The sequence below is a fragment of the Oncorhynchus mykiss genome, chromosome 24 (assembly GCF_057628025.1).
Source record: "Oncorhynchus mykiss isolate SJ-2025 chromosome 24, ASM5762802v1, whole genome shotgun sequence".
In the NCBI taxonomy this organism is placed as follows: Eukaryota; Metazoa; Chordata; class Actinopteri; order Salmoniformes; family Salmonidae; genus Oncorhynchus; species Oncorhynchus mykiss.
In genome coordinates this window covers 26077501-26099793 of record NC_143045.1, presented here as the reverse complement: position 1 = coordinate 26099793, position 22293 = coordinate 26077501, and the positions used below count along the sequence as shown (strand labels likewise).

The 22293-nt window shown below is 42.8% G+C and overlaps 1 protein-coding gene across 13 annotated transcripts in view; it reads right to left on the bottom strand.

Moving 5' to 3' along the window:
- Positions 1–22293, bottom strand: part of msi1a (musashi RNA binding protein 1a) — a 330671-nt gene that overhangs the window by 148585 nt on the left and 159793 nt on the right. The window lies entirely within an intron of this gene.

Sequence of the window (22293 nt, the reverse complement as noted above, 5' to 3'; positions counted from 1 at the left end):
GGGCTCATGAGACCTCTTTGAGTCAGTGGTCTGGCAGAGAGCCTTGGTCTCATGACGCGCGCTTCCGACAGAGTTACTTCTCGTTCCATTGCTTTTCTGAAGAGAAAATAATTCTCCAGTTGGAACATTATTGATGTTTTATGTTAAAAACATCCTAAAGATTGATTCCATACATCATTTGACATGTTTCTAAAGGACTGTAACAGAACCTTTCGAGTTTTTGTGTGGATGAAATGCTCGCTCCTCATGAAGACGGATTACTGGGCTGAACACGCTAACAACAAGTGGCTATTTGGACATAAATTATGGAACTTTATGGAGCAAATCATTCATTTATTGTTGAACTGGGATTCCTGGGAGTGCATTCTGATGAAGATCATCAAAGGTAAGTGAATATTTATGGTGTTGTTTCTAACTTTTTTGATTCCATTTGGTTCTGAGCGCCGTTCTCAGATTATGCTTTTTCCGTAAAGTTTTTTTGAAATCTGACACAGCGGGTGCATTAATGAGAAGTCTATCTTTAATTTTATGAATAACACTTGTATCTTTTATTAATGTTTATTATGAGTATTTCTGCAAAATCACCGGATGTTTTGGAATCAAAACATTACTGCACGCAAGGCGCCAATGTAAACTGAGATTTCTGGATATAAATATGCACATTATCGAACAAAACATACATGTATTGTGTAACATGATGTCCTATGAGTGTCATCTGATGAAGATCATCAAAGGTTAGTGATAATTTTATCTATATTTCTGCTTTTTGTGACTCCTATCTTTGGCTGGAAAAATGGCTGTGTTTTTTCGACTTGGCGGTGATCTAACATAATCATATGTTGTGCTTTAGCTGTAAAGCATTTTTGAAATTGGACACGATGGGTAGATTAACAAGATGTTTATCTTTCATTTGCTGTATTGGACTTAATGTGTGAAAGTTACATATTTCAAAAAAATATTTTTGAATTTCGCACACTGCCTTTTCAGTGGAATGTTGTCGAGGGGTTCCGCCTGCGCTAGAAAGGTTAACACAGCGTCCAAAGAGGGGCCAGAAGTATACAGAATGGTGTCGTCTGCATAGAGGTGTATCAGAGAATCACCAGCAGCAAGAGCAACATCATTGATGTATACAGAGAAGAGAGTCTTCCTGAGGATTGAACCCTGTGGCACCCCCATACACACTGCCAAAGATTTGACAAACTGAACTCTTGTCTGAGAAGTAGTTGGTAACAAAGAGTGAAGAGAAGAGAACAGAATGTGGTTCGAGAGATAGGTTTTCTGGAAGGCAGATCGATTGGAGGATGGTGGTAAGGAGGGGCAATGTACAGCACCAGCCAAAAGTTTGTACACACCTCCTCATTGAAGGTAATTTCTTAATTTTTACTATTTTCTACACTGTGGAATAATAGTGAAGACATCAGAACTATGAAATCATGGAGAAACCAAAAAAAGTGTTAAACAAATCAAACTATATTTTAGATTTTAGATTCTTCAAGTAGCCACCCTTTGCCTTGATGACAGCTTTGCACACTCTTGGCATTCTCTCAAACAGCTTCACCTGGAATGCTTTTCCAACAGTCTTGAAGGAGTTCCCGTATATGCTGAGCACTTATCTGCTTTTCCTTCACTCTGCGGTCCAACTCATCACAAACCATCTCAATTGGGATAAGGTCGGGTGATTGTGGAGGCCAGGTCATCTGATGCAGCACTCCATCACTCTCCGTCTTGGTCAAATAGCCCTTACAGACTGGAGGTGTGTTTTGGGTCATTGTCCTGTTGAAAAATAAATGATAGTGGGACTAAGCGCAAACCAGATGGGATGGCGTATCACTACAGAATGCTGTGGTAGCCATGCTGGTTAAATAAATCACTTACAGTTTCACCAGCAAAGCACCCCCACACCATCACACCTCCTCCTCCATGCTTCACGGTGGGAACCACACATGCGAAGATCATCCGTACACCTACTCTGCGTCTCACAAATGACAAATTTGGACTCATCAGACCAAAGTACAGAATTCCAATGGTCTAATGTCCATTGCTCGTGTTTCTTGGCCAAAGCAAGTCTCTTCTTATTATTGGTGTCCTTAATTAAGTAGGGATTTCTATGCACCAATTCGACCATGAAGGCCTGATATACAGTGCCTTGCGAAAGTATTCGACCCCCTTGAACTTTGCGACCTTTTGCCACATTTCAGGCTTCAAACATAAAGATATAAAACTGTATTTTTTTGTGAAGAATCAACAACAAGTGGGACACAATCATGAAGTGGAACGACATTTATTGGATATTTCAAACTATTTTAACAAATCAAAAACTGAAAAATTGGGCGTGCAAAATTATTCAGCCCCCTTAAGTTAATACTTTGTAGCGCCACCTTTTGCTGCGATTACAGCTGTAAGTCGCTTGGGGTATGTCTCTATCAGTTTTGCACATCGAGAGACTGACATTTTTTTTCCCATTCCTCCTTGCAAAACAGCTCAAGCTCAGTGAGGTTGGATGGAGAACATTTGTGAACAGCAGTTTTCAGTTCTTTCCACAGATTCTCGATTGGATTCAGGTCTGGACTTTGACTTGGCCATTCTAACACCTGGATATGTTTATTTTTGAACCATTCCATTGTAGATTTCGCTTTATGTTTTGGATCATTGTCTTGTTGGAAGACAAACCTCCGTCCCAGTCTCAGGTCTTTTGCAGACTCCATCAGGTTTTTCTTCCAGAATGGTCCTGTATTTGGCTCCATCCATCTTCCCATCAATTTTAACCATCTTCCCTGTCCCTGCTGAAGAAAAGCAGGCCCAAACCATGATGCTGCCACCACCATGTTTGACAGTGGGGATGGTGTGTTCAGGTTGATGAGCTGTGTTGCTTTTACGCCAAACATAACGTTTTGCATTGTTGCCAAAAAGTTCAATTTTGGTTTCATCTGACCAGAGCATCTTATTCCACATGTTTGGTGTGTCTCCCAGGTGGCCTGTGGCAAACTTTAAACAACACTTTTTATGGATATCTTTAAGAAATGGCTTTCTTCTTGCCACTCTTCCATAAAGGCCAGATTTGTGCAATATACGACTGATTGTTGTCCTATGGACAGAGTCTCCCACCTCAGCTGTAGATCTCTGCAGTTCATCCAGAGTGATCATGGGCCTCTTGGCTGCATCTCTGATCAGTCTTCTCCTTGTATGAGCTGAAAGTTTAGAGGGACGGCCAGGTCTTGGTAGATTTGCAGTGGTCTGATACTCCTTCCATTTCAATATTATCGCTTGCACAGTGCTCCTTGGGATGTTTAAAGCTTGAGAAATCTTTTTGTATCCAAATCCGGCTTTAAACTTCTTCACAACAGTATCTCGGACCTGCCTGGTGTGTTCCTTGTTCTTCATGATGCTCTCTGCGCTTTTAATGGACCTCTGAGACTATCACAGTGCAGGTGCATTTATACAGAGACTTGATTACACACAGGTGGATTGTATTTATCATCATTAGTCATTTAGGTCAACATTGGATCATTCAGAGATCCTCACTGAACTGAAGGGGATGAATAATTTTGCACGCCCAATTTTTCAGTTTTTGATTTGTTAAAAAAGTTTGAAATATCCAATAAATGCCGTTCCACTTCATGATTGTGTCCCACTTGTTGTTGATTCTTCACAAAAAAATACAGTTTTATATCTTTATGTTTGAAGCCTGAAAAGTGGCAAAAAGTCGCAAAGTTCAAGGGGGCCGAATACTTTCGCAAGGCACTGTACACGTCTGCTCTGAACAGTTGTTGTTGAGATGTGTCTGTTACTTGAACTCCGTAAAGCATTATCTTGGGCTGCAATTTCTGAGGCTGGTAACTCTAATGAACTTATCCTCTGCAGCAAAGGTAACTCTGGGTCTTTCCTGTGGCGGTCCTCATGAGAGACAGTTTCATAATAGCGCTTGATGGTTTTTGCAACTGCACAAAGTCCTTGAAATTTTCCGTATGTATTGACTGACCTTCATGTCTTAAAGTAATGATGGAATGTCGTTTCTCTTTGCTTATTTGTTCTTGCCATAATACAAACTTGCAATTCTACCAAATAGGGTTATCTTCTGTAAACCCCACCTACTTGTCACAACACAACTGATTGGCTCAAATGCATTAAGGAAAGAAATTCAACAAATTAACAAGGCACACTTGTTAATTGAAATGCATTCCAGGTGACTACCTCATGAAGCTGGTTGAGAGAATGCCAAGAGTGTGCAAAGGGTGGCTACTTTGAAGAATCTCAAATATAAAATATATTTTGATTTGATTAACGCGTTTTTGGTTACAACATGATTCCATATGTGTTATTTCATTGTTTAGAAGTCTTCACTATTATTCCACAATGTAGAAAATAGTAAAAATAAAGGAAACCCTGGAATGAGTAGGTGTGTCCAAACTTTTGACTGGTACTGTACATATAACATACAGCAGTTGAGATTAAAACCTGGAAGAATTTAATGCAATTAGCACTATGATGACCATTGCATCATCAGTCACCAGACAGATACCAGGAATCGTTTCAGGTTGGATTGAACCCCTTCAGTAGAGAAAGACCCTTTAGTTTTGTAGAGATGGATATAATGAAAAAATGACAATTAAATGTAATAGAAAGGGAGAGAGAGAGAGGACTATATATTCTACTGCGCAGCTGGAGCATTAAACTAGCCAATGAGCAATTAGTCATCACTCAGAGAGGCAACTTACAACAGAGTCATCTCTCCACAGCTAGACAGGATACATGGTCCTTATAAAGCCAGACTGAATACATGGTCCTTGTAAAGCCAGACTGAATACATGGTCCTTATAAAGCCAGACTGAATACATGGTCCTTATAAAGCCAGACTGAATACATGGTCCTTATAGAGCAGGACAGGATACATGGTCCTTACAGAGCAGGACAGGATACATGGTCCTTATAGAGCCAGACTGAATACATGGTCCTTATAAAGCCAGACTGAATACATGGTCCTTATAGAGCCAGACAGGATACATGGTCCTTATAGAGCCAGACAGGATACATGGTCCTTATAAAGCCAGACTGAATACATGGTCCTTATAGAGCCAGACAGGATACATGGTCCTTATAAAGCCAGACTGAATACATGGTCCTTATAAAGCCAGACTGAATACATGGTCCTTATAGAGCCAGACTGAATACATGGTCCTTATAGAGCAGGACAGGATACATGGTCCTTACAGAGCAGGACAGGATACATGGTCCTTATAGAGCCAGACAGGATACATGGTCCTTATAAAGCCAGACTGAATACATGGTCCTTATAGAGCCAGACAGGATACATGGTCCTTATAGAGCCAGACAGGATACATGGTCCTTATAAAGCCAGACTGAATACATGGTCCTTATAGAGCCAGACAGGATACATGGTCCTTATAAAGCCAGACTGAATACATGGTCCTTATAGAGCCAGACAGGATACATGGTCCTTATAAAGCCAGATTGAATACATGGTCCTTATAGAGCCAGACTGAATAAATGGTCCTTATAAAGCCAGACTGAATACATGGTCCTTATAAAGCCAGACTGAATACATGGTCCTTATAAAGCCAGACTGAATACATGGTCCTTATAAAGCCAGACTGAATACATGGTCCTTATAAAGCCAGACTGAATACATGGTCCTTATAGAGCCAGACTGAATACATTGTCCTTATAGAGCCAGACTGAATACATGGTCCTTATAGAGCCAGACTGAATAAATGGTCCTTATAAAGCCAGACTGAATACATGGTCCTTATAAAGCCAGACTGAATACATGGTCCTTATAAAGCCAGACTGAATACATGGTCCTTATAAAGCCAGACTGAATACATGGTCCTTATAAAGCCAGACTGAATACATGGTCCTTATAAAGCCAGACTGAATACATGGTCCTTATAAAGCCAGACTGAATACATGGTCCTTATAGAGCCAGACTGAATACATGGTCCTTATAAAGCCAGACTGAATACATGGTCCTTATAGAGCCAGACTGAATACAAGGTCCTTATAAAGCCAGACTGAATACATGGTCCGTATGAAGCCAGACTGAATACATGGTCCTTATAGAGCCAGACTGAATACATGGTCCTTATAAAGCCAGACTGAATACATGGTCCTTATAAAGCCAGACTGAATACATGGTCCTTATAAAGCCAGACAGGATACATGGTCCTTATAGAGCCAGACAGGATACATGGGTCACCAACCAACCTGCCTAATGCTAGTTCTACAGGAGTATCTTCTGAGACGCACGGATTCATGGAATACAGGAAGAACAGGAGAAGATGATATTTGGATTGCCCATATGAGGCCACTTGTGGCGGTGATGGTGCACAGTGGGGGGTATACCTCTGAGGGCTATGTGTGTGTGTGTGTGTGTGTGTGTGTGTGTGTGTGTGTGTGTGTGTGTGTGTGTGTGTGTGTGTGTGTACTTGTGTAGAGCGGGGTTAATAATGCATACGCCAATCATGGGACTCCATGAAGTCATTATTGGGGCGGACTCTGTGGCACTGAGGTCACGTGGCCCCAAAAGCAGCTGGGTATTACCACTATTATATTATTTATCAAAACCATTTCCACATCAAGTGGCTGGCCCTCGTGGCAGCTGCTCCCAACAGCTTGCATGGTGCTCTGGGGCACGGCACTGCCGATCAGTTGGGCTCACGCTGGGCTGCCAATCAAATCAACTAGGGGGTGACAGCCACCACAAAGCCAGTCCAATCACCAGAGGGAAACGAGCCCTTTTTAGCCAATCACAGCAGCTAAGGTTAGACATGCCAATCAGCCGAGGATATCCACAGGAAGTGATGAGGTTCATTGTGAGCTGGTCAGGGGATAACAAGACCTGGAAGGTTCAGCCACTATAGGGGATCCGAAGTGGCATTTCAGCCCAGAGCCGACCCGAGAGGCTTCATTTATTGGTGCAGACAGACAGTCAGAACAGCAGCTAGAGAGAGGAAAAGGCCTGTAGCATTTCCCTTTACATCTTTACTCAGCCAGCATGGGGCCTGCAGCAGCCTTGCACTGGAAACACAACCAGACAACAACAGACACAAACTAAATCTGACTGAATCCTCTAATGCCACGTCGTCAATGATATTTGTTTTTTCAACTCATCTAAAATACAATATCCCTCTTCCAGGGCATATCACAAACACTTGTTTCTGAAATCTCCCGGCTCTCGGCTGAGTACCTCGGCTAATGATAATTACAACATTATATATTTATCAAGCTCCGTGTGGCTGCCTGTCGCTCCGTGTGACTGCCTGTCGCTCCGAGGCCTTTCCTTTCCTGGTACTAGTTAGGTAGTGAAGTGTCTCCACTGAATCAAACATCATTTCCAAGTCTAATGTTTGCCCATTTCCAAGAGAATACTGGAGATAAAATGAGGACACTGTAGACTTTAGACAAGTGTTTTCTCTCAGCCAATCAACAACCACGGTAGTTAACTTTACATGTAACACACACAGGCACAGCATAATATTGTCGATTTAGCCAACTCAGATGTACTAATTATTTCATATTTTGTATTTATTGAACCTTTATTTAACTAGGCAAGTCAATTAAGAACAAATTCTTATTTACAATGACGGCCTACACCGGCCAAACCCGGACGATGCTGGGCCAATTGCCGCCCTTCGGGACTCCCAATCACGGCCGGATGTGATACAGCCTGGATTCAAACCAGGGACTATAGTGACTATTCTTGCACTGAGATGCAGTGCCTTAGACCGCTACGCTATTCGGGAGCACTAATCTAAATCTATTGTCGATCTCAGTGTAGGAAAAAACAGTAGTGGTCAAAAGAGAATGGTCAGAAGGAAATATCAAATGAAAGTTCACACAATAGGAAAAAAGAGAAATGCCATAAGAAACTAGAATGTTCCATCATTTTAACAAACTATTCCACAGAGTTGAGAGACACTCCCTCCAGTTCAGTTTAACCAAGCCCTGCTCTTCAACTCTAAACATGGGGAATGATTCATCCCTGTTTCACCATCCCTCTCTTCTCCTACACTCAGACGTCATAAATCAAGCTCCAGAAATATTCCTAGCTGGTTAGTGAGTGAGTCCAGCTCCTCAGCCTTGAGACTACTGCTTCAGCCAGTGACTGGTTCAGTAACCTGCATGGAATACCAGACGAAGGTCAAAGCCCATTATGATTGGTTGGGGTAAACGGAACAATCCACCCTTACACAGTAAACACCCCTGGGGCCGGTTGCACCAGTTGGGTGTAAAAAAGATGGTCTTAAATGCTAGGTCAGGCATAGCCTCTTCTGACTTTGGGATCAGAACTTATACCTCTTGTACCAACCAAACAGAAGACTAGTTATAGCGAAGTCTGGCACTTGTGGGATTATGTTCCTTCCGTACTAGAAAACGGTCTGGAGAATGAGCAGGGTACAAAATGGAAAAGGCTGTATTGTGCCCTGGGTGCAGGGGAGTGTTAGTTAGACTGGGAAACTAGCTGCCCAGGCTGAAGGACAATGGCACACACACACAACCACCTTCAGCTGGAATCTCAGTCATCTAGAGTGACTGAACTCATTACTGTCAATGTCACTATGATTAGACCTCCAATTAAGCACGGACGAGGGACACGCATATGATTAGCCATGATATTTCAATGACACTTCATGTTAAACACTAATATTGGGCTGAAATACAATCTAAACAGCACCAAAAGAGGCTATTAACAGCTAACTAATAGAGAGGACTGGCATAACCCCTTGAAATGGTGCCAGGAAAGGTTAAGGTATATAATTTCATTTGCTCAGGGATCTGAGGGGGAAGGATTGGGGGAAGTATTGCTGTTATTTCTCAAAAGGGCAAGATACTTCAGCCACAGACACACTGGGCTAACCTCTGTCACAGTTCCAACAGGACGGGGAGTCAGCAGAAATGGGAGAATGCCCTGAGGGATGTCACTTTACACAGGAGGGTGACAGTGACAGTGCTTCTGAAAAGAAAACCCTGGGGTTATAGAGGAGGGTGAAACTGTACAGTATTTTCAGATAGAAATGTAGAATGTTTATAGAACAAACATGGATACGTCATGTAGAATGTGGGATCGTTAGATCGCCATTTTAAACTGTTTTTAATGTTACATTGCATTGAATAAAGCCCCTGGATACAAAGTCATGTGGCAAAGCCTGGCTGAATACAATAACAAACAAAGACATATTGTCTCTTAGTTCTAATTTAGAAGCACAACGTTTCTACACTACCCACAACACCCAGTTAAAACCTGTTCTTTGCAACTGGAGAGCTTTTGTGTCACTGATGGAATGGCAGAGAAGCTAATCTGTAATTGTTGGAGGTGGGGAGTGGGGGAGCGTGGGGTGCTTCTGAAGGCTCCACCCCGAGTCAGGGCAGGGGAACACGAGTCCACAACGTCCCAGAGTCCCCCTCCCAAAGTGAGCTCTAATCACCCTCCAGCTGACAGAGAACTGTAAGGAGACACTGCGTTAAAGCAATCAGCTCATCCAAGCCATGTTCCCACTGTTGTTCTGTGTGGGTTTCCTGTAATCCCAAAGCAAATACACGTCCTGTGTTTAAGATAAGGGGACCTGTAGTTTCAAACGGCACTTTCCCTCATCACGACCTTTCTCATAATGCATACTGTTATGTCGGATGATATTATGTGGTCTTGTAGACTACATAGGACACACTGGATTTCCACAGGGGAAAAATGGCTCCAATACTCTCACAAACAAGACTCTCACACACCTTTCCCAGTGGTGGTCACCAGAGTGCTGTGACATTAGATTTAGTCATTACTGCTGATATGGGGCCTGCATCTTGTCGTCCCTAAACTACCAGTCAAGATCAACAGATTACAGGCCCACACATACTCTCCCCTAGCACTGTCACTCAGACGATCACTCTCCCCTAGCACTGTCACTCAGACGATCACGCTCCCCTAGCACTGTCACTCACATCACACACACTCCCCTAGCACTGTCACTCAGACGATCACTCTCCCCTAGCACTGTCACTCAGATGATCACTCTCCCCTAGCACTGTCACTCACATCACACACCCTCCCCTAGCACTGTCACTCAGACGATCACTCTCCCCTAGCACTGTCACTCAGATGATCACTCTCCCCTAGCACTGTCACTCACATCACATACTCTCCCCTAGCACTGTCACTCAGACGATCACTCTCCCCTAGCACTGTCACTCAGACGATCACTCTCCCCTAGCACTGTCACTCAGATGATCACTCTCCCCTAGCACTGTCACTCACATCACACACCCTCCCCTAGCACTGTCACTCAGACGATCACTCTCCCCTAGCACTGTCACTCAGATGATCACTCTCCCCTAGCACTGTCACTCACATCACACACTCTCCCCTAGCACTGTCACTGAGATTATACACTCTCCCCTAGCACTGTCACTCACATCATACATTCTCCCCCTAGCACTGTCACTCACATTATACTCTCTCCCCTAGCATTGTCACTCACATCATACACTCTCCCCTAGCACTGTCACTCACATCATACATTCTCCCTTAGCACTGTCACTGAGATTATACACTCTCCCCTAGCACTGTCACTCACATCATACATTCTCCCCTAGCACTGTCACTGAGATTATACACTCTCCCCTAGCACTGTCACTGAGATTATACACTCTCCCCTAGCACTGTCACTCACATCATACATTCTCCCCCTAGCACTGTCACTCACATTATACTCTCTCCCCTAGCATTGTCACTCACATCATACACTCTCCCCTAGCACTGTCACTCACATCATACATTCTCCCTTAGCACTGTCACTGAGATTATACACTCTCCCCTAGCACTGTCACTCACATCATACATTCTCCCCTAGCACTGTCACTGAGATTATACACTCTCCCCTAGCACTGTCACTGAGATTATACACTCTCCCCTAGCACTGTCACTCACATCATACATTCTCCCCCTAGCACTGTCACTCACATTATACTCTCTCCCCTAGCACTGTCACTCACATCATACACTCTCCCCTAGCACTGTCACTCACATCATACATTCTCCCCTAGCACTGTCACTGAGATTATACACTCTCCCCTAGCACTGTCACTGAGATTATACACTCTCCTCTAGCACTGTCACTCACATTATACACTCTCTCCTAGCACTGTCACTCACATTATACTCTCTCCCCTAGCACTGTCACTCACATCATACTCTCTCCCCTAGCACTGTCACTCACATTATACATTCTCCCCTAGCACTGTCACTCACATCATACTCTCTCCCCTTGCGCTGTCACTCACATCATACACTCTCCCCTAGCACTGTCACTCACATCATACACTCTCCCCAAGCACTGTTGCTATACACTCTCCCCTACAACTGTCAAATTCTCTCTGCTCTACTTTGATTCTGCTTCAAGGGACATGTCCAATCACAACAGAGAAATATGTGAAGTCAAAGTGCATTTGATTTCTATTGATCACATGCAACAGAGCCATTGTGTTTGTTATTGATCGTGATTGTTAGTTGCTGCTGTGTTGTGACAGTGCAACATTATAAATAATTGTGTTTCATGAACAAAACCAATTACCTTAAATGTTTAACATGTTGGAAATGTTCAATATAATATTACACACACTATATTTCCAACTATGCATTGTGCAATCTTTATCAGTTGGTTTTCTGTCGGATGTGGTTGGCATTTTGTTTTATGTCTTAAAACATCCCTTCACAGCAGGAACTGTTTCATTGGGTTTCATCAGTAGCCGATGTTAAAATATTTAGAAAAGAAGATCAAACAGACATACAGACACAGACTCACATGTCAGGACGAGGACAGGAAGCATCTTCATAGTACTGAGAAGCACCCCAAGAGCTCCATTTCAAGCCGGACTGTCCCTTGAGTGCGTCCTCCAGGCAGAGGGTGTGTGACTCAGCTTTTGTGAGGACGTCTTTTAGCAGACATTTTATCAGTCACCTCACCACACACTGAAGGACACCACTGAATACCCTCACGAGTGTCAAGAGTGGAGGAATAGGCTGCAACGGATATTTCACACACATACACGTCACACATCCAACACACACACACACAGCTGTGATGACCGGTATATATTTTATAGCTAGCAACACTAGTTTACCAAACACACTACTTAATAATCCTAGAGAGAGAGAATGGACGTTGAGGCAGAGACAATGATGACTCACCCAGCTGACAATCTCCGTCTCTGAATAGCAGCAAAATGAGTGTGAATAGGGGAGCTCTCCTGCCTCTCTGAATAGCAGCGATATGAGTGTGAATAGGGGAGCTCTCCTGCCTCTCTGAATAGCAGCGATATGAGTGTGAATAGGGGAGCTCTCCTGCCTCTCTGAATAGCCAAAGCACAGTGTTTACCTTGATGTGACACATCCATTCAAACACTATCCTCAGATTCAGAATTTTTTAATGGCTCTTTGCTTCGCCAATACAATGGCGGTTTGTGTGCCAGTCAATTCACTGAGGGGAACTGGACAATTACTGGCAGGCTTTTCTAAATGTAACCTCCAGGACCCTGTTTAACAGCTAGGGTAATGGAAGGGGGATGAGCGGAGAGGACCAACAGTACAGACAGAGCGAAACAAAAGGACAATCATACACGTTCCACGCAGAATGGATTGGAGTGAAACGCATCTGCTGCAAAACTACAGCAGCGATGGCAATTGTGAAACATCAATGTCTGTCTCACTTTAAAAGTGCAGGGAACGGAGTGGTATTTTATTCTCTCTCCATCATGGAAATGGTTTGCCCTTAACGCCATTGTCTGACTATCTAGCTGGAAGTTTACGAGTCAGTCGTATTCTTAATAGCCGTGATAGTTGTGTTGCTGAACCAAGCACACAGCTAGATGAGAAGAAACAGGCCTTTTCCTCCACGTTAAATGTTACTAGCACCAGAAAAAACACTTTCAACCTGAGCCTGACCCCACCACTCCTCTCGCTCTCCCCCTCTCTCTACCTACCCCCTACCCCCCTCTCTATCTGTCCCTCCCTCCCTCTCTCTCTCCAACCTCCAATATCAGTCTGTAGTGAAAGTCAGGTTCCTTGAAGCACCCCGAGAGACCCTGTTCCACTAGCTCGTAGCTATGGCCACCAAGCATGCCCTCTGGGAGTGTTCCTAGCTGTTTCACACTTAACCAGAACTACAGAGGAGAGGGGCCGCTGAATTCTGAGTGGAGCAGAGGACCCTGGGAATATGAGTTCAAGGAGCTCATGAATTATGTATGAGGCTAATGTATGTGTGAGTTGCAAAGGTCAGACTTGGCATGGCATTCAAACCACTATGTTCTAAACAGCAGCATTTATTCAAATGACTCAAATGAAGGAAATTATTTAAAAAATGAGGAGAGCTGTCTGACTCGTGTGACTTTGCAGCCTACATATGAACCGTACAGAGAAAACCCCCTAACGCTAAGCAGAAGAAACAGTCGATACAGTAGAAACACACAGGACACTACTTTGGGACATGATGGTGTTATCATTAGGCTGCTGCTATTATGACATGGAGTGGTGACACACTCCTGTGTACAGATGTGAACTTGACTGTCTCCAGCATATTTTGGCTCATTATTTAAAAAGAAAATGAAGAACAAGCTATAGGATTTAAATACCGGAGTTTTGGTGCAGGTACAGCCGACTAGTGTTACCTTACGCTACTACAATAAATAAATATGCCAGTCAAACATTTGGACACACTTACTCATTCCAGGGTTTTTCTTAATTTTTACTATTTTCTACAACATTGTAGAAAAATTGTGAATTGTGAAGACATCAAAACTATGAAATAACACATACGGAATTCTAATAACCAAAAAAGTGTTAAAAATTTTGAGATTCTTCAAAGTAGCCACCTTTTACCTTGATGACAGCTTTGCACATTCTTGGCATTCTCTCAATCATGAGGTAGTCACCTGGAATGCATTTCAATTAAGGTGTGCCTTGTTAAAAGTTAATTTGTGGAATTGTTTTCCTTCTTAATGCGATAGAGCTAATCAGTTGTGTTGTGACAAAGTAGGGGTAAGAAACATGAGCAATGGGCATTAGACTGGTGGAAATCTGTCCTTTGATCTGAGTCCAAATTGAGATTTTGGGTTCCAACTCTCGTGTTTTTGTAGACGCAGAGTAGGTGAACGGATTATCTCTGCATGTGTGCTTCCCGTGAAGCATGGAGGAGGTGTGATGGTGTGTCGATGCTTTGCTGGTGACACTGTCAATGATTTATTTAGAATTCAAGGCACACTTAACCAGCATGGCTACCACAGCATGCTGCAGCGATACGCCATCCCATCTGGTTTGCGCTTAGTCCCACTATCATTTATTTTTCAACAGGACAATAACCCAACACACCTCCAGGCTGTGTAAGGGCTATTTGACCAAGACGACGAGTGATGGAGTGCTGCATCAGATGACCTGGCCTCCACAATCACACGACCTGAACCCAATTGAGATGGTGTGGGATGAGTTGGACCGCATATGTACGATATCATACTATATCTTAATCGCCATCGATAAGAAACAATACTGTGAGCCGTATTCATTTACCTGGCCAAGGCTTTCGACTCTGTCAATCACCACATCCTCATCGGCAGACTCGACAGCCTTGGTTTCTCAAATGATGGCCTCGCCTGGTTCACCAGCTAATTCTCTGATAGAGTTCAGTGTGTCAAATCGGAGGGCCTGTTGTCCGGGCCTCTGGCAGTCTCTATGGGGGTGCCACAGGGTTCAATTCTTGGACCGACTCTCTTTTCTGTATACATCAATGATGTCGCTCTTGCTGCTGGTGAGTCTCTGATCCACCGCTACGCAGACGACACCATTCTGTATACTTCTGGCCCTTCTTTGGACACTGTGTTAACTAACCTCCAGACGAGCTTCAATGCCATACAACTCTCCTTCCGTGGCCTCCAATTGCTCTTAAATACAAGTAAAACTAAATGCATGCTCTTCAACCGATCGCTGCCTGCACCTGCCCGCCTGTCCAACATCACTACTCTGGACGGTTCTGACTTAGAATATGTGGACAACTACAAATACCTAGGTGTCTGGTTAAACATCTCCAATCCAAAGTTAAATCTAGAATTGGCTTCCTATTTCACAACAAAGCATCCTTGGATGCAGTCTATCACAGTGCCATCAATTTTGTCACCAAAGCCCCATACCCTACCCACCACTGTGACCTGTACGCTCTCGTTGGCTGGCCCTCGCTTCATACTCGCCGCCAAACCCACTGGCTCCAGGTCATCTACAAGACCCTGCTAGGTAAAGTCCCCCCTTATCTCAGCTCGCTGGTAACCATAGCAGCACCCACCTGTAGCACGCGCTCCAGCAGGTATATCTCTCTGGTCACCGCCAAAACCAATTCTTCCTTTGGCCGCCTCTCCTTCCAGTTCTCTGCTGCCAATGATTGGAACGACCTACAAAAATCTCTGAAACTGGAAACACTTATCTACCTCACTAGCATTAAGCACCAGCTGTCAGAGCAGCTCACAGATTACTGCACCTGTACATAGCCCATCTATAATTTAGCCCAAACAACCTCTCCCCCTACTGTATTTATTTATTTATTTATTTTGCACCCCATTATTTCTATGTTTACCTTACACATTCTTCCACTGCAAATCTACCATTTCAGTGTTTTACTTGCTATATTGTATTTAATTCGCCACCATGGCCTTTTTTTTGCCTTTATTTTGCCTTTTGACTTATTTTTCTACTGTATTATTGACTGTATGTCTGATTTACTCCATGTGTAACTCTGTGTTGTTGTATGTGTCAAACTGCTTTGCTTTATCTTAGCCAGGTCGCAATTGTAAATGAGAACTTGTTCTCAACTTCCCTACCTGGTTAAATAAAGGTGAAATAAATAAAACATAAAAAAATATGTGGGAACTCATTCAAGACTGTTGCATTCCAGGTGAAGCTGGTTGAGAGAATGGGTGGATACTTTGAAGAATCTAAAATATAAAATATATTTTCATTTGTTTAACACTTTTTTGGTTACTACATGATTCCATATGTGTTATTTCATACTTTTTAGGTCTTCACTATTGTCAAAATAAAGTAAAACCCTTGAATGAGGAGGTGTCCAAATTTGTTGACTAGTACTGTATATACATTATTTGTATACCATTTTTACAAATCAATAAAATATTGTAAAAAATAAAGTATATTATGATATGTTCCTGTGTGTGTGTGTGTGTGTGTGTGTGTGTGTTCGTGTGTGCCTATTCGCGTGTGCCTGTGTGCGTGTGCATGGTGAGCTCTATTGTGTAGATAGAGTGTAAAAAAAAAAGGAAAAACAGGCAAGCAGGTTTTACTGTGGAGCCAGCGCTCTGTCTTCGGAAAGCGCTCTGTCTTTGGAAAGTCCTCTGCTTTAGAGAGAAGCCTCCCCTCTAAAGCCAGATAAGGCCTGGAGATAAGAGGGGGAGATAAACACAAGCACGTCTCCAGCTAGGCTCACTACCAGCAGTGTTATCAGACCACACAGACCCTCTTTGTTCTGTAACCCTTTCCTCCTAGTCATTCCCTAAAACGCCTGGCCAGATCCATATCAACACATCACATAATGGGGGAAAGGGTTAGTGGGGGAGGGCTAGAGGGGCTAGAGGGCAGAGCTAAAAGGGGCTAGAGGGGCAGGGTTAGAGGGGCTAGAGGGGCAGGGCTAAAGGGGCTAGAGGGGCAAGGCTAGAGGGGCAGGGCTAGAGGGACAGAGCTAGAGGGGCAGAGCTAGAGGGGCAGAGCTAGAGGGGCAGGGCTAGAGGGGCAGGGCTAGAGGGCAGGGCTAGAGGGGCAGGGCTAGAGGGGCTAGAGGGCAGGGCTAGAGGGTCTAGAGGGGCAGGGCTAGAGGGGCAGGGATAGAGGGGCTTTAGGGGCTAAGAGGAGGCAGGCAATTCAATTCATAGTGAATAAAACAACTGTAATAGGGTAAATCTAATGGGGTGTGAGCGTTTGTACATGCATGTATAGGGGTCTTATGTCTCTAGACATTGTGGGCAGAAGCATGTTGAATGGCGGGAGCACCTTGTGTATACAGCATGGAGAATGGTACTGATAACAGAATGGGCTTAGCATGGATTGGTTGGGAGAGTGAAATGTCTATTGGACAACATTGGTCTTGACCTTGTGGAGTAGAATCCTTGAGGAAATGATGTCGTTGTGGTACCATCATGTGGAGCACAGAGCCACGTGTTTATTGAACTGGCTACAGAGCTAGAAGGGAATCTTCTTTTGTTTAATCATATACACAGTGCCTTCAGAAAGTATTTATACCCCTGGACTTATTACACATTTTGTTGTGTAACAGCCTGAATTCAAAATGGATTAAAAATATATTTCTCACCATCTACACACACTACCCCATAATGAAAAAGTGAAAACATATATATATTTTTTTTAAGTTTGCAAATGTATTGAAAATAAATTATAATAATACAACATATAAATGTAAAAATGAAATACCGAAATATCAAATTTACATAAGTATTCACACCTCTGAGTCAATACCTCGAAGAAGCACCTTTGGCAGCGATTGCAGCTTTCTGGGTTGTGCTACATCCACACATGGAATGTGCAACATTTGCCCATTATTCTTGTCAAAATTCTTCAAGCTCTGTCAAATTGGTTGTTGAACATTGCTAGACAAACATTTTCAAGTCTTGCCATAGAGTTTAAAATAGATTTAAGTCAAAACTGCAACTTGGCCCCTCAGGAACATTCACTGTCTTCTTGGTAAGCAACTCCAGAGTAGATTCGGCCTTGTGTTTTAGGCTATTGTCCTGCTGAAAGGTGAATTCATCTCCAAAGTGTCTGGATGAAAGCAGACTGAACCAGGTTTTCCTCTAGAATGTTGCCTCTAGGCCAGCAGCATCCCACACTGCACCCCACTGATGGATTACTTCGGAAGCTAAGCAGGGTTGGTCCTGGTCAGGAGACCAGATGGTGTTGGAGGGCCAGTAGGAGGCACCCTTTCCACTAGTCTAAAAAAATATCCCAATGCCCTGTGTAGAGCGTGGTCTTTGGGATGGGATGTTAAACGGGTGTCCTGACTCTTTGTTCTCACTAAAAGATCCCATGGCACGTATCATAAGAGTAGGGGTGTTAACCCCTGTGTCCTGGCTAAATTCCCAATCTGGCTCTCATACTGTTGTAGTCACCTAATCATCCCCAGCTTACAATTGGCTCATTCATCTCCCCTGTAACTGTTCCCCAGGTTGTTGCTGTAAATGAGCATGTGTCCTCAGTCACCTTACCTGGTAAAGTAAGGGTTAAATACATGAAAAAAAGCTCTATTGTGTTTATTTTTATACTGAAAAACTCTCCATTCCTTAATTAATGATTACAAGCATACCCATAACATGATGCAGAAACCATTATGCTTGAAAATATGTAGAGTGGTGTACTGTATTGGATTTGCCCCTGACATAATAACTTTTTTGTCCTGAATACAAGGTACTTGCTTAGCCACATTATTTGCAGTATTACTTTGGTGCATTGTTGCAAACAGGATGCATGTTCTAGAATATTTGTATTCTGTAGATGCTTCCTTCTTTTCCCTCTGTCAATTAAGTTAGTATTGTGGAGTAACTACAATGTTGTTGATCCATCCTCTGTTTTCTCCTATTACAGCCATTCAACTCTGTAATTGTTTTAAAGTCACCATTGGCCTCATGGTGAAATCTCTTGAGAGGTTTCCTTCCTCTCCAGCAACTGAGTTAGGAAGGATGTCTGTATCTTTCTAGTGACTGGGTGTATTGATACCCTATTCAAAGTGTAATTATTAACTTCACCATGCTCAAAGGGATATTCCATTTTTTGCCATCTACCAATGCGAGGCATTGGAAAACCTCCCTGGTTCTTGTGGTTGAATCTGTTTTTGAAATTCACTGCTCAACTGAGGGACCTTTCAGATAATTGTATGTGTGGGGTACAGCGATGTGGTAGTCATTAAAAAATCCATCATGTTACACACTATTATGACACACAGAGTGAGTCCATGTAACTTATTATGTGACTTGTTAAGTAAATGCTGACTCATGAACTTATTTAGGCTTGCCATAACAAAGGGGTTGAATACTTATTGACTCAAGACATTTCAGCTTTTCATTGATTATTAATTTGTACAAATGTCAAAAAACATAATTCCACTCATCATGGTGTATTGTGTGTAGGCCAGTGACCAAAAAATTAAAATGTTTTAAATTCAGGCTGTAACACAATAAAATGTGGGACGTCCCACCTGCCCATAAGAAGTTAAGCATGGTGACGAGCTTGGAGGGGACAATGAAGTTGACCTCTTATCTAGGTGGGTGAGGGCCGTGTGAAGTGCAATTGAGATTACGTCGTCTATGGATCTGTTGGGGCCGTATGCAAATTGGAGTGGGTCTAGGGTGCCTGGGATGATGGAGTTGATGTGTGCCATAACCAGCCTCTCAAAGCTCTTCATGATTACAGATGAGTGCCATAGGGCGGTAGTCATTGTGGCATGAGATCGTGGTCATCTTAAAACATGTGGGGATTACAGACTGAGACAAGGAGAGGTTGAAAATTACAGTGAATATGCCTGCCAGCTGTTCTGTTCTAGGTTAAGATCTGGTGTCAGACACACACACTTTTTCAAAGTCACTGAGATCTCTTCTTCTAGCCATGGTAGCCAAAATAATGGGGAACTGGGCATTATTATACATGGGATGTTAATTGCACCAGCTTTCAATATACTTTGTATCCCTCATTTACTCAAGTGACTCCTTTATTTTGAGAGTTACCTGTGTGTGTGTGTGTGTGTGTGTGTTTTAGAGGTCGACCGATTATGATTTTCAAAGTAGAGAGGTCGACCGATTATGATACCGATTATTGGAGGACCAAAAAAAGCCGATACAGATTAAATCGGCCAATTTGTATTTATTTATTTATTTGTAATAATGACAATTACAACAATACTGAATGAACACTTATTTTAACTTAATATAATACATCAATACAAATCCACCTAGCCTCAAATAAATAATGAAACATGTTCAATTTGGTTTAAATAATGCAAAAACAAAGTGTTGGAGAAGTAAAAATGCAATATGTGCCATGTAAAAAAGCTAACGTTTGAGTTCCTTGCTCAGAACATGAGAACAAATGAAAGTTTGTGGTTCCTTTTAACATGAGTCTTCAATATTCCCAGGTAAGAAGTTTTAGGTTGAGATTATTATAGGAATTATAGAACTATTTCTCTCTATACCATTTGTATTTCATATACCTTTGACTATTGGATGTTCTTATAGGCACTTTAGTATTGCCAGTGTAACAGTATTGCTTCCGTCCCCCTCCTCACCCCTACCTGGGCTCGAACCAGGAACACATCGACTACAGCCACACTCGAAGCAGCGTTACCCATTGCTCCACAAAAGCCGCGGCCCTTGCCGAGCAAGGGGAATAACTACAAGTCTCAGAGCGAGTGACATTTGAAATGCTATTAGCGCGCACCACGCTAACTAGCTAGCCATTTCACATCGGTTACACCAGCCATTAGGCTGATAGGCTTGAAGTCATAAACAGCGCTGTGCTTGCGAAGAGCTGCTGGCAAAACGCCCGGAAGTGCTGTTTGAATGAATGCTTACGAGCCTGCTGCTGCCTACCATCGCTCTGTCAGACTGCTCTATCAAATCATAGACTTAATTATAACATAATAACACACAGAAATACGAGCCTTTGGTCATTAATATATGGTCGAATCCGGAAACTATCATTTCGAAAACAAAACGTTTATTATTTCAGTGAAATATGGAACCGTTCGGTATTTTATCTAACGGGTGGCATCCCTAAGTCTAAATATTCTTGTTACATTGCACAACCTTCAATGTTATGTCATAATTACATAAAATTCTGGCAAATTAGTTCGCAATGAGCCAGGCGGCCCAAACTGTTGCATATACCCTGACTCTGCGTGCAATGAACGCAAGAGAAGGGACGCAATTTCACCTGGTTAATATTGCCTGCTAACCTGGATTTCTTTTAGCTAAATATGCAGGTTTAAAAATATATACTTCTGTGTATTGATTTTAAGAAAGGCATTTGTGTTTATGGTTAGGTACAGTCGTCCAACGATTGTGCTTTTTTCGCAAATGCTCTTTTGTTATATACAATGCAGGACACGCTAGATAAACTAGTAATATCATCAACCATGTGTTGTTATAACTAGTGCTTATGATTGATTGATTGTTTTTCATAAGATAAGTTTAATGCTAGCTAGCAACTTACCTTGGCTTACTGCATTCACGTAACAGGCAGTCTCCTCGTGGAGTGCAATGAGAGGCAGGTGGTTAGAGCGTTGGACTAGTTAACTGTAAGGTTGCAAGATTGGAACCCCGAGCTGACAAGTTGAAAATCTGTCGTTCTGCCCCTGAATAAGGCAGTTGACCCACTGTTCCCAGGCCGTCATTTAAAATAAGAATGTGTTCTTAACTGACTTGCCTAGTTAAATAAAGGTATAAAAAAATAGGCAAAATCGGCGCCCAAAAATACCGATTTCCGATTGTTATGAAATCGGCCCTAATTAATCGGCCATTCTGATTAATCGGTAGACCTCTAGTGTGTGTGTCTCCCTCACTTGGAATGTATTTCAATTAACAGGTGTTTTTTGTTAAAAGTTCATTTGTGGAATAGATTTTCTTCTAAATGCATTTGAGCCAATCAGTTGTGTTGCGACAAGGTAGGGGGTATACAGAAGAAGCCCTATTTGGTAAAATACCAAGTCCATATTATGGCAAGAACAGCTCAAACGACAGTCCTTCACTAAGTTAAGACATGAAGGTCAGTCAATAGTTTCTTCAAGTGCAGTCGCAAAAACCACAAGCGCAATGATAAAACTGGTTCTCATGAGGACCCCCAAAGGAAAGGAAGACCCAGAGTTGCCTCTGCTGCAGAGGATAAATTCATTAGTGTTACCAGCCTCTGATATTGCAGCCCAAATGAATGCTTCACAGAGTAACAGACACACCTCAACATCAACTGTTCAAAGGAGACTGCGTTAAGCAGGCCTTCATGGTTGAGTTGCTGCAAAGAAACCACTACTAAAGGACACCAGCAAGAAGAAGAGACTCGCTTGGGCCAAGAAACACGAGCAATGGACATTAGACCTGTGGAAATCTGTCCTCGTGTCTGATGAGTCCAAACTTGACATTTTTGGTTCCAACTGCCGTTTCTTTGTTAGACGCAGAGCAGGTGAACGGATGATCTCTGCATGTGTGGTTCCCACCATGAAGCATGGAAGAGGAGGTGTGATG